The following is a 12,136-nucleotide window of genomic DNA, read 5'->3' as shown; positions in this document are numbered from 1 at the left end:
CGGCAGCATTAAGAAAAAATGAAGGGCCTCTCACTCCACCCGCACTCCGATACTTATACGCAGGTGGGGCAAACTGAGGCTCAGAGAGGTGAGGCCCCAGACCTGGCTGGCCGTGAGCAAACCCAGGTTTCTTTTTCCCAGGCCGGTTCCCTTCAGCCCACGACAGAGTCCGGGGCAGCCCCAGCTCTTCCGTCCCGTCCTGCTGCGCCCAGGATAAAGGATCTGGACTGCGCAGTTACTACTTTGTGCGTTTCAAACAGTTCGCTTACAAATTGTCTTTCGGGACAGGTCCATTTAGTCTTTCCCCGGCGAAGCCGCCTGAGCTGCGGCGGTCGTGGTCCCGCGCCCGAGTCCCGAGGAGAACAGGAGGAGGAGGGGCCCTGCTCAGTAGCCGAGGCAAGAGCCTCCGGGAGCGTCTGGCCCCCCGGCCGCCCTGCCCGCGCCCCCGCGCCACGCCCTGCGCCCAGGCCCCGGCTCCTCCCGCGCTGGCGGCCGCCGAGCGGTCCGGGCGGTGGCGGCGGGAGGAGGAGCAGGAAAAGTGGCCGGGGGAGGAGGCGGAGGCGGAGGCGGCGGCGGCGGCGGCAGAGGCGGGGAGGGCGGGCGGGGCCGGGCGAGTTTAAAGCCCATCGAGGGGGTGGGGAGGCCGGGAGGAGGCAGAGAGGGAAACGAGCTGCGGCCGGGTGGGCTCGGCGCTCGGAGACCCGGTGGAGCCCGGAGACCCGGTGGAGCCCAAAGTTTCCGCGCAGCCCCCGGGTGGCGGCAGCGCAGGAGGCACGGGGCGCCCGGGACGGTCTTGCGCGCCGCCCTCGCCCCGCGGGGACCCGCGCCCGCCGCCAGTCGCGCCGAGTGTCTCCGGCAGCCACGCGGAGGCGGCGGGGAGCCGCGCGCGGCAGGTACGGAGTTGGGCGGGGAGCGCGGCGGCAAGTTACTTTGTGGTCGTCGTCCCCGCGGGGCCCGGGACGGCCAGGCGGGTCCCCGCGCCGTCATTGTCTGAGCCCTGGGCGGCCGCGGCCGGGGACGCCGGGCCCCGCGGAGGCGCGGCGGGCGGAAGGGCGTCGCCTCCGGGCCGGGGGCTCCGGCGCCCCGGGCCCGCAGCGGGCGGCGCTCGGAGGCGGGACTGGGGCTGCGGGCGCGCGTCGGAGGCGGAGGCAGCCGGGCGCCCCGCCGGGCTCTCCCCGCTGAGTTCCCGACCCCTTGGGGGAGGTGTGGAGCCCAAGCGGTGCATTCTTGAACCATCTTGTCAGACGCCGGCGGCTCGCGGGCTGTGGCGGGGGCTGCGGTCAAGGCCGCGCTCCTGGGGGCCGTCGCCTGCGAGGGTGGGCGCCCAAGTGTCCCTGCAGCCCCGGGTAGTCCGGCTGCGCGGCGGGATCGCGGCGCGCGCGCCCGGGCGTCCGGGACAGTGGTGCCAGACACTCCCAAGTCCCGAGCCGGCCCAGCTTCGGACGGAGGACCTTTTTTGGGGGAGGTTCTGTTGGTGACCCGTTACCCGCCGCTGGGGCCTAACACCAAGTTGAGGGCTCGCGGATTAGCCGCCCGCCAGCCGTGGAAATGTGATAAGAGCGGTACCGTTTGCAGAAGAAAATTTCTGATGCAACTCTCCGCCTTTGCTGATTGCCTCTCCAAACGCCTGCCTGACGACTGCCCTGGAGCATGTGCGTTATGGAAATTAGGGTATCCTTTACTTTTTATTGTGTGCGTCTTGTCTTGGGATTGGAAGTAACGCGAACTTTTTATGGTTTGCTTTCACCGAAACGTTGGTAATGTAAGAGAGCCACAGGTGATTTTTACACGGCCCTGGATTTTTACAATGCGTTTGAAAGAATATTTTCTTGCAAACTTGGTGCCATTTCTTTCATTCAAGAGAGGGGGGGGGGGGGGGGAAGACCAAAACAAGGAACGCTCGTGCGTAAATATGCGTTATTGCACAACTTTCTCGTTGCTGCTGTTTAAAAGGCCAGGCCTAGAACACTTTGTTTCTGAAAATGCTGATTCAGCCGTTTGGAGCCCCCGAGTTTCAGAAATGGTGGTCTATTTAAAGTTTCAGGCAGTTTTACCAAGAACACATGTTGTTAGCGCAGCAACCGGAGTTGACTAGGGTTTACAACACAATGCTGGCAATATTTTAACGAGCTGACCCCGAGTTCCTCTCTTTCCAGGAGGGAAAGAGTTAGAATCAAGAGTTTCTACAGCAGTGGGACTTCTGGCTGTGACAGCGGTGAAGTGTCTTTTAGGAGAGTATTTTAAGTAAAAGTACTAAAAACCAAATATGTTTCCAGAAATGATTATAGATTTCTAGGTTTTTCTCTTAAAAATTCAAAACTCTAGGATTACTGCACATAATATTTGAGTTTTACTGGGAGCATTTGAAAGAGAAGGGCAACACAGGCCAATCCCCAGATTACAGGGAGGGAATTTGAGGACAGAGTTACACGCCCAGCAGGCATTGCTCCTGTAACTGAGAAGTGTAGCGACTGATACTTCTGTAGCATTTCACAGTTTACAAGGCACTTGCAAAAGCCTCGTTGCTTTTAATCCCCTCTACAACCTCCTGATCCCCATTTTACAGGTCTGAAAACCAAGGCTCAGGAGGTTAATTGGCATGCCCAAGGTCATACTATCAGCAAGTGACAAAGCTGTCACTAGAACCTAAGCTTTGGATCATTTTAGTCTTGTGTTTTGTTTGCAAAAGTACATCCACCTCTGAAAGGGAAGTGGCATGGGTCAGGTATGTATAGCCTGCCAGTCACACATTTGGAGAATGATGATTGCCGGGTCTCGGGGCTCCCAGACTTCAAGGTTAATGCCATGTTACCAGAGCATTCTAGATGTTTCCTTTTAGTTCACTCACTTTTTACATTTAAATACACATTTATTTTGGGAAGAAAGTTTGATATCCATGAAGTCATGAGTTTTGATGTGGTAGTTATGTTTACTGTAATTAAAATAGAAAAGCCATGTACCCCTAAAATCATCTATTGCACATTACCTGTTTGGTCACTTTTGGGGCAGCGTTGGCCCACTCAAAATGCTTTTCATTTATGGATCAGGAACCCAGAGCTGGGCAGGTTCATGCCAGCTACTTGTCCAGAGCTTTGTATGGTGATGGCCACCAGGATCGGGACCCAGGGCAGCCCTGGCCCGGTTTCAAGGGCTATGTCTATGTCTACCCAGCCTCCAGTAGGAGAAGAGAGCAGAGTCAGACTCGAAGAGTTAGCTCAGAACTTGATTTTGGTGATCTCTCTGGGTACAGACTATAGAATGTGTAGAAATCAAACTCCAGCTTTGAACAAAGGCGTCTATTGTGCCTTCAGCTTCGTCTTAGAGCTGTAGAAACTCTTGGTTGGTGTATCTGGTAAAACCTAATGCTTTAAAGGTGGCATAATTTAAGGAATGGAACCTATTTCCTTGGAATTCTGTCCAACTCTTAACTGCAAGGGGAAGAGAAACCTACAGGATGGTAGAATGTATTTGAGCTTGTATCTAGGGTTAGGTTGCCAGCCTGTCAGAGCTCAGAGCTAACTGCAGGGGATTTTGGTCCTGCTTCCTGGAGGGGAAGCCTGTGCCTTTGCTCCGTAATCCCTGTGTCTGTTTCTCAGTTTATTAAACCAACGTGGCATTGCATGGCTCATGAGGAGAACATATTTGCCTTGTCTTTCATTTAAGTAATCAGTCGTTCAAAGTTTAAATAAACTTTTTTTTTTTTTTCCTGGTAGTGGAGACTTTTCTTTTAACCTGTGCTATTTTGTTTTTTATATAACGGTAGAAGTACAGAAATATGGGAGATTATGGAAGAAATTAAGGTCGTCCAACTACTTGGTGGGTGAGGCTTGGCAGACAGGTACTTTGGAGTTCTAGGGACCAATTTCAGAGTTTGCATACTATTAGGGGGTATAACTGGTTTGATCCATTCAGCCACTGCCTGGTATTTAATTTGTGTGAATATTTTAGCTGCACACTTTTAGGGAGCTGTATCTGTTCTCATTCCTTCTTCCTCTTGGCTGGGACACCTTTGCATCGGACTCCCACCCTCAACCTGGACCACTTCTGAACTGATCTCTAAGGAATGAGCTTTCCTGAACTTTTGTCTTCGGGAGAGTTTTGTCCAGGCTTCTGGTGATCACAGGGCCTGTTAACTGCAGGGAGATAAAAGCAGGCAAAGCTTTAAACCACCCACTTACTTGTGGAAAGGCAGGCTGATGGGTCTTCTTTAATAATGGATTGAAAAATGTGATTGTCCTTTGAGATGGCAACAGAAAAAGCCATTTCCTGGGGTTATCAAAAATAATCTCAGAGGTAGAAATGAGTGGTTCTGACTTTTTTGCTTTTAGGATACAGTGACTCTAAGGAGATTTTTTCGTTTCCCCTTTATTAGAATATTCATATTTTTGAACCATCTACTTTACATATGGATTTTTGGGGAGATTCTTCTTGTCTTTTCAGATCCCTGATTTGAGGAGCTTGTTATTTGGGCTGGACCCAACAACAGGGTGGACTTTTTGTTGTTAACGTCAAGCCTGAGAATGGGCGCTGGGGAGGAATAACCCCTCTTACCATATCACTTCTTTTCTGCTCTGTTTGACCAGGGCAGTGGCCAGCGCTGACGGTTCCACCAGGCATACTGCCTCAGTTGACTCCTGGTTGTACCACTTACTAGTTTGGCCAGTCTGAACAAGTGAACCAACCTGATCCATTAAAATGGAAGCCATAGGCGTATTTATCCCCACGGCTTGTTGGGAAGGTAGCATGAGGTGTGACGTGTGTGATTGGCACGGTGCAGAGCTCATGCAGTCTTTATATCTGTAGGCACTTTGCCGTCAGCCTTGTCTTAGAGCAGTTTGTGGACTTGATCATCCTGCTTGCTATTAATTTATAAGGTTGGTTAGAAAGGGGATTTGGCTTTTGTATTTTTGTCTTCTAGTGCTTTGTACACGCTAGTTGCACAAAATCTTGTTTGAATTTATCTGAATGTTCTTTGAGCCACAGTCAGTGCTCCGAAGAATCCTTTTGTTGACTATGTTTAGCGTGACAGTTTGAACTCCTCACAGGTAGAATTCTAAGAGCAAAGATAGCTGGTGTATTGCAGACTTCATTTGGCTGCAAACCATTTGAATCAGATAATAGTGAATAGCAGGTGTCAAAAATTGGTTTCCTTCAACCAGGAGCAAAAGTCGTGAAGACCCCTGCAGCGCGCAAGCTCTGATGGGCAGCAGCATTGGGTGTGGAGACAGATCTCTGGCCTCCAGGCCTATGGAGCCTGTGGCATTTGTCTTCAGGCCCCCGCGGTTGGTGTCTGGACTCTTACAGAGGCACTATCCCAGCTTGGGCTGAAATGACTGTGGACCGCGTATCCTGGTCAGGCTGATGTGCCCCTGGGATGTGGCTCCGAGCTCTATCCAGGGCTGTGCTAATAGGCAGTCCTGCTTCTCCCTGAAGTTCTTGAAAGGTTTTGAATTAGGTAAATGAAACTGGGCATGAACAGTGGCAGTCTTGCCTATTAACATGGGGTTCCTAAACTAGTTGGCACAGAAAGTGCTTCGGTGTGTGTTGGTCCTCATCATTGTGTCATTAAGGTCACTAGAGCTAATGTGGGGTTGGGGGCTGGGATCCTCATGTGCTGTGTCAGTGCAGGTGGCACTGCGTTGGGGACTGCTGTCTGTCTGGTCCTGTCTGTGAGCTGTCAGGGGTCTCACTCTGGGAGCTCCGAGGGGACGTCTGAGCAATAGAGGACCACGAGGGACAGCTGAAGACCCACTTTCTACCTTCTCTTGTCCTTTCACATGGGATTCAAGGGTCAGGAACCTCCAAGGCTGCTCACTGCAAGCTACCTGGGCCCCACTGAGATGGCAGGTCCCCACTTCTCTGATGTGCAGGGCCTTTAGTTTACTTATTTGATTTTTAACTTTCATCCCTGGGAGTATTTAGGCAGTGACTTCCAACCTTTTGTAAGTGAAGAATCCCCTTTAGTATAAAAACCTTTATAATACCACATAACTCATAGTAATAATTTTTGGATTCCTTGCTTTGAGAAGCTACCATGAATTGAGTAATTTTTAAATTCAGAAATTTGTGCCATAGCCTCCTGCCCAGGGACAGTGCCTGGTGCTGAGCCTGGGGCCCTGTTTGGGATTGCTGTTCCTAGCGGGTCTTCACATCCTGTGGGAAGTTGAGCTGCCTGGGTCATGTTCAGTGCCCTCTAATTGTCCCATATGGGTTGGTTTAAGCCAGAGGGCACCTTGCTCGCCTGTCTTTTCACCCTGGCCACATCCTGGCCCAGGACAGGCTGTAGGGGTGTTACCTGAGCTTCCAGGTGTCAGTTCTAGGGTACTGCCCTCTCTCTTCTGAAGAGAATCACGTGCCTGTCACAGAATCCCCTCCAGAGAGGAGAACATTGAATGTCTTGGCCTGCTATCCTAGTGAGGTGATGGAGCGACACAGGAGTATAAGGTAGGAGGGCTTCCTGGCGTGATTGTCGCCTCATCCCTCCATCGCAGGCCTCCCTGGCCTTCTCCCCACCTGGGCCTGCAAGGCAGTGAGTGGACATAGGCTGTCCCTGTCCTGGCCTGCCGTCTCTGCCCAGGGCACTGTCCCCCTGCTGTCCTTGTCTGTCCATATCACACAGTGTTTCTGTTCGCTTCATCTGAAGGGTCACCTGGTTTCCTAATTCCTCAACACCCAGAGCAAACTATTTTAAAATTTAGTTTGATTTTTAAAATCAGAGTGATATGTAGACATAGTTTAAAGATGAAATAATTCCCCAGAAGTAACTTATCAGCAGATTTTTTTCTGTATGTACCTCCATATTTCCGAAGAGGTGTAGACAATAGATTGCGATTCCTGGCAACCTACTCCTCTTCCTCCTCCTGCTCTCCAGAGTCCCGTTTTTCATGTGATTCTTTGATTTCAAACTCCGTGGAAGGTGAGGATGGTGCCCCTTGCCTCATCCCCACCCTACACTCACTCTTCTCGTCTCCCCATCATCTCTTCTGGTCCATTCGGCTCCATCAGTATGCAGTGTTGGGATGGTCCGCTAATGCTGCTCATAGCTGAGCCATGTAGTATACTGTGATAACTGTGATTTTCTCCTAGGACATTTTTTCTCCTGGAGTTGTTTTTACCTAGTTTTAAAAATGTACTTATCATTCTTCCCTCCAAACTTACAGAGTTGTGTGAATCTCCTTTCCAAGGCCTAAGGTGATCTGTGATCTGCAGTTTTATCTTTGGAAGCAGTTCCTCATGTGCCTTTCTGCGTGCAGCAGGCTGGGTTGCTCTGAGGCTCACTGCAGAGCTGTTATCTTGGAGTCTTTCTTCTCCATTGTCCCTGGAATGCCCCTTTGCCTTTCTCTTAGATCTCATGATTTTTCTTCTTGGTTTATTTCCAAAATTTGATGGAGTACTTTCTATAGAAGCTTCCAAAAAGTGTTGTACAAGATGTCAACTTTTTGAGACTTTGTCTGTCTGGGAAAATGTCCATCTTCTACTTTCACAATTTACAGTTTGTCTGAGTATGGATTTCTAAATTAAAGATAGTTTTCCCTAAAAAATTTAGAGGCTTCCATTGCCTTTAGGCAGAATGGGGTTGAGAAGGAAGCTCTTCTGATTCTCGATTCTGTATATGAAAGCATACCAGAGTGATTTTTTCGGTTTTTTTTGTTTGTTTTATTTTGTCATGTCTGGACGCTTGTAGGATATTCTCTGTGCCTTTGTTCTGAAGTTCCTTGAAGATGCATCTTGTTGGGTCTACACTTTGTGTGTGGGGTATGTTGAGGGCCCATTCAAGCTGGAATCTCAGATCTTTCTGGTCTTGGACATGTTTTTGAATTAATTCTTTCATTTCTTTTCTTCCATTTTCCTCTTCTCTCTTTCTAGGATGGCAGTTTTTTGGTTTTTAGCCACCTGGATTGGTTCTCTGTATTTTTGATCTAATAGTCTGTGTCTGTTGTGTTGTTTTTAGGTTTTGGGATATGTCCTCAATTTGACCTTTTAACCTTTCTATTGGGTTTTGTTTCTATTTTCATTTTGAATTTCTTAGGTTCTCTCTCTCTCTCTATATATATATGTATATGTATATTCTTTTTTAAAAATATACTTTAGAGCTGTTTCAGGTTTACAGCAACACTGAAGGGAAAGTCCCGAGACTTCCTCCATACCCTCTGCCCCACACACGCACAGCCTCTCCCTCTACTGGGAATCCTGAACATTTGTTACAGTTGACTATTGACACATTATTGACATTCAAAGTGAGTATTCTTTTTTTAATGGCATAATGCTCTTATTTCATTGATACATCTTTCTGTCTCATTTGTAGATATTAATATTTAAAAACCTTTTCTGTATCATTTCTTCTCTCTCATTTGTAAATGAGCTCTTCCTGACACTTCCAATTGATTTTTTTGGTTTGGACTCTGTTTCCCATTTCCAGAGGTGAGTGGTAGTTCTCATTCCTGAGACTTTCTGGATTTCCACTGAGTATATCCTCAGGCTTCATCTCCACTTTCCAGCTTAGCCTTCATCTCTTTTGCCTTTGCTGTTAGTTACTTCTTGACCACTGGCTTTTATGCCTTTTCAAAGATTCTATTCTTGTTGTCCTAGTAAAGCAAAATGTGTGTCCCATCAGCCATTCAGTGAAGGTCTGGCTTTTCAAGGTTCCTTGTCCATCATTAGATCATTTCTCTCTTGCTCTTCCCACATCCAAGAACAGCTGCTTTGAGCTGGGACCTCTGGCATTTTGTAATAAGAAGGGAGTGAGCCAGGGAATCCCTCTGTCCTGCACAACCTGTTGTTCTAGCCCAGGAGACTGCAGGGTGCGTGGAATGTTCAGGCAGAGGAGTTCACCATCCAGGCTGGGAACTGCCAGGCAGGGAGGCACAGGAACACCCGAGCCACCATTGCGAGGTTGACTGCAGAGGTGGGTGAAGCCACTGTGTCAGACCGCAGAAACGCCTCATATCTGGAGTCTGGAAGGAACGCCGAGTTCTCCCAGTCAGTAACCTGCTCTGGACTTCGGATGAGTTACGTAATTTCTCCACGCTTTGGTTTCTCCCCGAATCTCAGGGTTCGATTCTGTGCTTCCATCTCCCATTCTGTGCCTTGTGATGTTCACTCTGTGACATCTTCACTGAGGGGTGCGCAGTTAGAGTTAAAAGCGCCAACACCTTCAATGTTTCTTGCAGTAGCAGGCCGTGTGTGGTCAGCCAGACTGTGAGAAAGCCTTGTGTTACCCTTCGTGTTGTGTTGAAAACTCTGCTGTTGGCTGCCGTCAGAACCAGCCTTAATTCTGCTTTTGTTTGATTGACTTAAACATATTGGAATTTTGTGGTCATGACCACCATGGAGCCTCTCCTTTCTGGGGTGCATGTCTGTAGTTTCTCCAGCCTCCTCCTCCGGTGCCCTTCAGGGACCTGACCTGGCCTCCAAGAATTTGGACTCGGTTAGCTTTTCCACTCTTTGAACCCCAGGCTGAGATGGGGTTTTCCCAGCGCCCTGCCCCTTAGCGTGTGTGAATGCAGTATAGGATCTCAGTTTCAGAATCCATTGTCCACTGTTGATTGTTACGTTCTTACTGCCATCTACGTCCAGCTTTTCCTGCCATGTTCTCTGCTAGAGGGGAGTAGAAAATCTTACTGCTTACTGTGGCCTTGTAAACGCAGTATCTCCAAACCTTCTGTTTTGCTTCCATCGTTTCAGGCTCGTGGGTATGTCTGTGGTGTGTGTGTGTGTGGTGGGGGAGTATGTGTGTGTGTGGGATGTGGGGGTGTGTGTGGTGTATGTGTGTGTGGTGTGTATGTGTGTGGTGTGTATGTACGTGTGTGAGGGGTGGGTGTGTGGGGTGTGTGTGGTGTGTGGGGGGTGTGTGGGATGTGTGTGGTGTGTGTGGGGTGTGGGTGTGTTTGAGGTGTGGGGTGTGTATGTGTGTGAAGTGACTAGCACATAGCAGATGCTTGGTATGTATAGGATCTGTTCTTTCCCTCGCTGCCTCTCAGTTTAAATGGAACCCTACTTTGTCCTGGATGTTCAGTAACGTTATGCCTGTGGCTTCCAGAAAGAGCCTCTCCCTTCCTGGTTCTTGCTCTGACATTTTGGGGAGAGGGGTGAGACGATAGTGATCCTGGAAGAGTGGAACTGGCCGGCCCTGCAGGTGGAAGGTTGCTCGTGCAGGCGGCATATCTGGCTTGCCGCGGCCGCGATGTCTCCCGCCCGGCGTAGCGGGTAGACATGGAGGGCTTTCGGCATCGTGAGAGTGGCCAGTGTGCGCGTCCTTGCCCATCAGGCGGGGGGGCTGTGGGGGAGGAGAGGAGGCAGTGGAGGGAACAAGGGGTTCTTCAGGGTTGCCATGAGAACCAGGGATCCGGGGATTGGGCAGCAGAGGGCCCCCGCCGGGCGTTGGGGCGTGGCCGCGTCACATGGGTTTGGTCCTGGGATTCCTGTTGTGCTCCAGGACCGGGCGCCGCTCCGTCGTCCTGTCCTCCCGCTCTTAAGGAGCGCCCGGTCCCTTGGAGACTAAATATTGCGGCCAGGCAGCAGCCGGCTCCGCGGAGGGGCCTCCGGGCACCTGCGCGGTGATGGCGCTGGGAGCCCCCGGGCACGCTCGGGCGGTGGCGCGGCATCCCACCCTCGCCCGGATGGCGTCGCCAGAGGCGGCGTTGGCCCGCTTTTCGTGCTAGCGCATTCGCCTGGCGCGCGGTGGCCCCGGGGCCCCGGGTCGGTTTTCTGCGCCGCAGGCCCCTGGCCGGGGCGGAGCCGTGGAGGACCAGCCCGGCCCGGCTCTGAGCGCTGTCCATGCGGAGCGCTGTCCACAAGCCGGGCACTGCGGGGGCTGGGCCCCGAAGCCCTCCCCGGGCCGGCCGCGCGCACGCAGCGACCCCGTGCGGCCAGTGCTGCCGCCTGCTCTCCAGGTACTCAGGTGGGCTCTGCCGCGGGCGCTGGGCGGTGGGCGGTGGGTGGTGGGCGCGTGCCGTGTCGGCGGGTGGGGCAGCCTGCGCGGGCTGCAGAGGCCCCAGCCGCGGCGGGCAGGGCCTGGGAGGGAGGCCGGGAGGTCTTGCCGCGCCGTCCCCTGCCCGCCTGCCGCGGGCTCGCTGCAGTCCGAGATCGCGAGCTTCGTTGCCGCCAGCCGTAGGACAGTATTATGTAACCATTTTTAATCTTAATTGTTAATATTATGTAACGAGTAATAACTGTACCCACGGAAACCCGTGACGACGACTCGAGCGAACCTCGCCCGCTCCTTCCTCGCCAGGCGGTGGGCAGCGGGTGTGGGAACCCGCTTGGGAAATGAGCGGATCCGGGCATCCGGGCTACTGCATCGGCTTTTTCTGTGAGAAACATAATGCCAGAGCCTGCCTGGACTTCTCTGAAACCTGGATAGCATGTAGTCCGGTATAAAAGGCTTGGGTAAACACATCTCGTCAAGGTTGCCTCTTTCTCCATGAAAACCTCCTTCTCCCTGGAAGGTGCCTATCAGACAATTAATGCGAATGGAGCAGTGAAGATGTGGGCATGGGATTTGTGTTCTTGATGGAGTTCAAAAAATTGTGCATATGAACACGTAGGACGTCCTAGCCCTTGCTCTTCAGAAAAACAATCGGATCACCTGTTCCACACGCCAGTTGCCTCCTTGGTCGGCTGCCATTTGTCTGTTGAATGGCACAGTCCCTGCCAGGGTGCTGGGGGGACCTGGTCTGCGGAGCCGGCACACAGGTGGCTACGAGGGGGGAGGAGACTGCAGTCTAAACCCGCAAAGCTCTCCTTCCTAGCCCAGTGAGGGGAAGCGTGGGTGTCTTTCCTCATTGTTCTTTTTAAGTCTGAAAGGCAGCGACTGTAGGGATTATGACGTGCTGGCGGCCAGGGCCTCGGGTGCTGCCTGGAGTCTCCTGCGTGTCCCTGCTCCTTTGATGTCAGCATCGGGGGTGGGAGCAGGGCCCACGCATTCCCCCTTTGGCCTGGGTGGGAACAGGGGAGGTGGTGGGCAGGGCCAGAAGGGCTTACGGGGATTTTCTTGCTCTCTGTCACTCCAGAGGAAGGAGGTAGAGAACACTTGTTTCAGTTTGAGGTGCTTGGCAGCCACGCGCTGAAGGACGGTTTTTAATTTTAGGGTGGGGTATGAGTGCCCTGTGGTTCAGTCCCCTCCCCATCTTGTGCT

The 12,136-nt window shown here is 51.8% G+C and overlaps 1 protein-coding gene across 2 annotated transcripts in view; it reads left to right on the top strand.

Annotated features, from left to right (window-relative positions):
• Nucleotides 1-636: 636 nt before the first annotated feature.
• GRB10 (growth factor receptor bound protein 10) overlaps nucleotides 637-12,136 on the top strand; it is a 196,864-nt gene continuing 185,364 nt past the window's right edge. The window contains exon 1 of one of the 2 annotated variants that reach the window (XM_023232057.1): nucleotides 637-893. The gene's annotated coding sequence lies outside the window, so the exon portion shown is untranslated. The remainder of the gene's footprint in view (nucleotides 894-12,136) is intronic. The other variant, XM_023232056.1, reaches the window with a different exon arrangement.

Source organism: Piliocolobus tephrosceles, chromosome 8, assembly GCF_002776525.5.
Source record: "Piliocolobus tephrosceles isolate RC106 chromosome 8, ASM277652v3, whole genome shotgun sequence".
NCBI lineage: Eukaryota > Metazoa > Chordata > Mammalia > Primates > Cercopithecidae > Piliocolobus > Piliocolobus tephrosceles.
The sequence above is the reverse complement of the archived record's forward strand: the minus strand, read 5'-3'. Positions and strand labels throughout refer to the sequence as shown.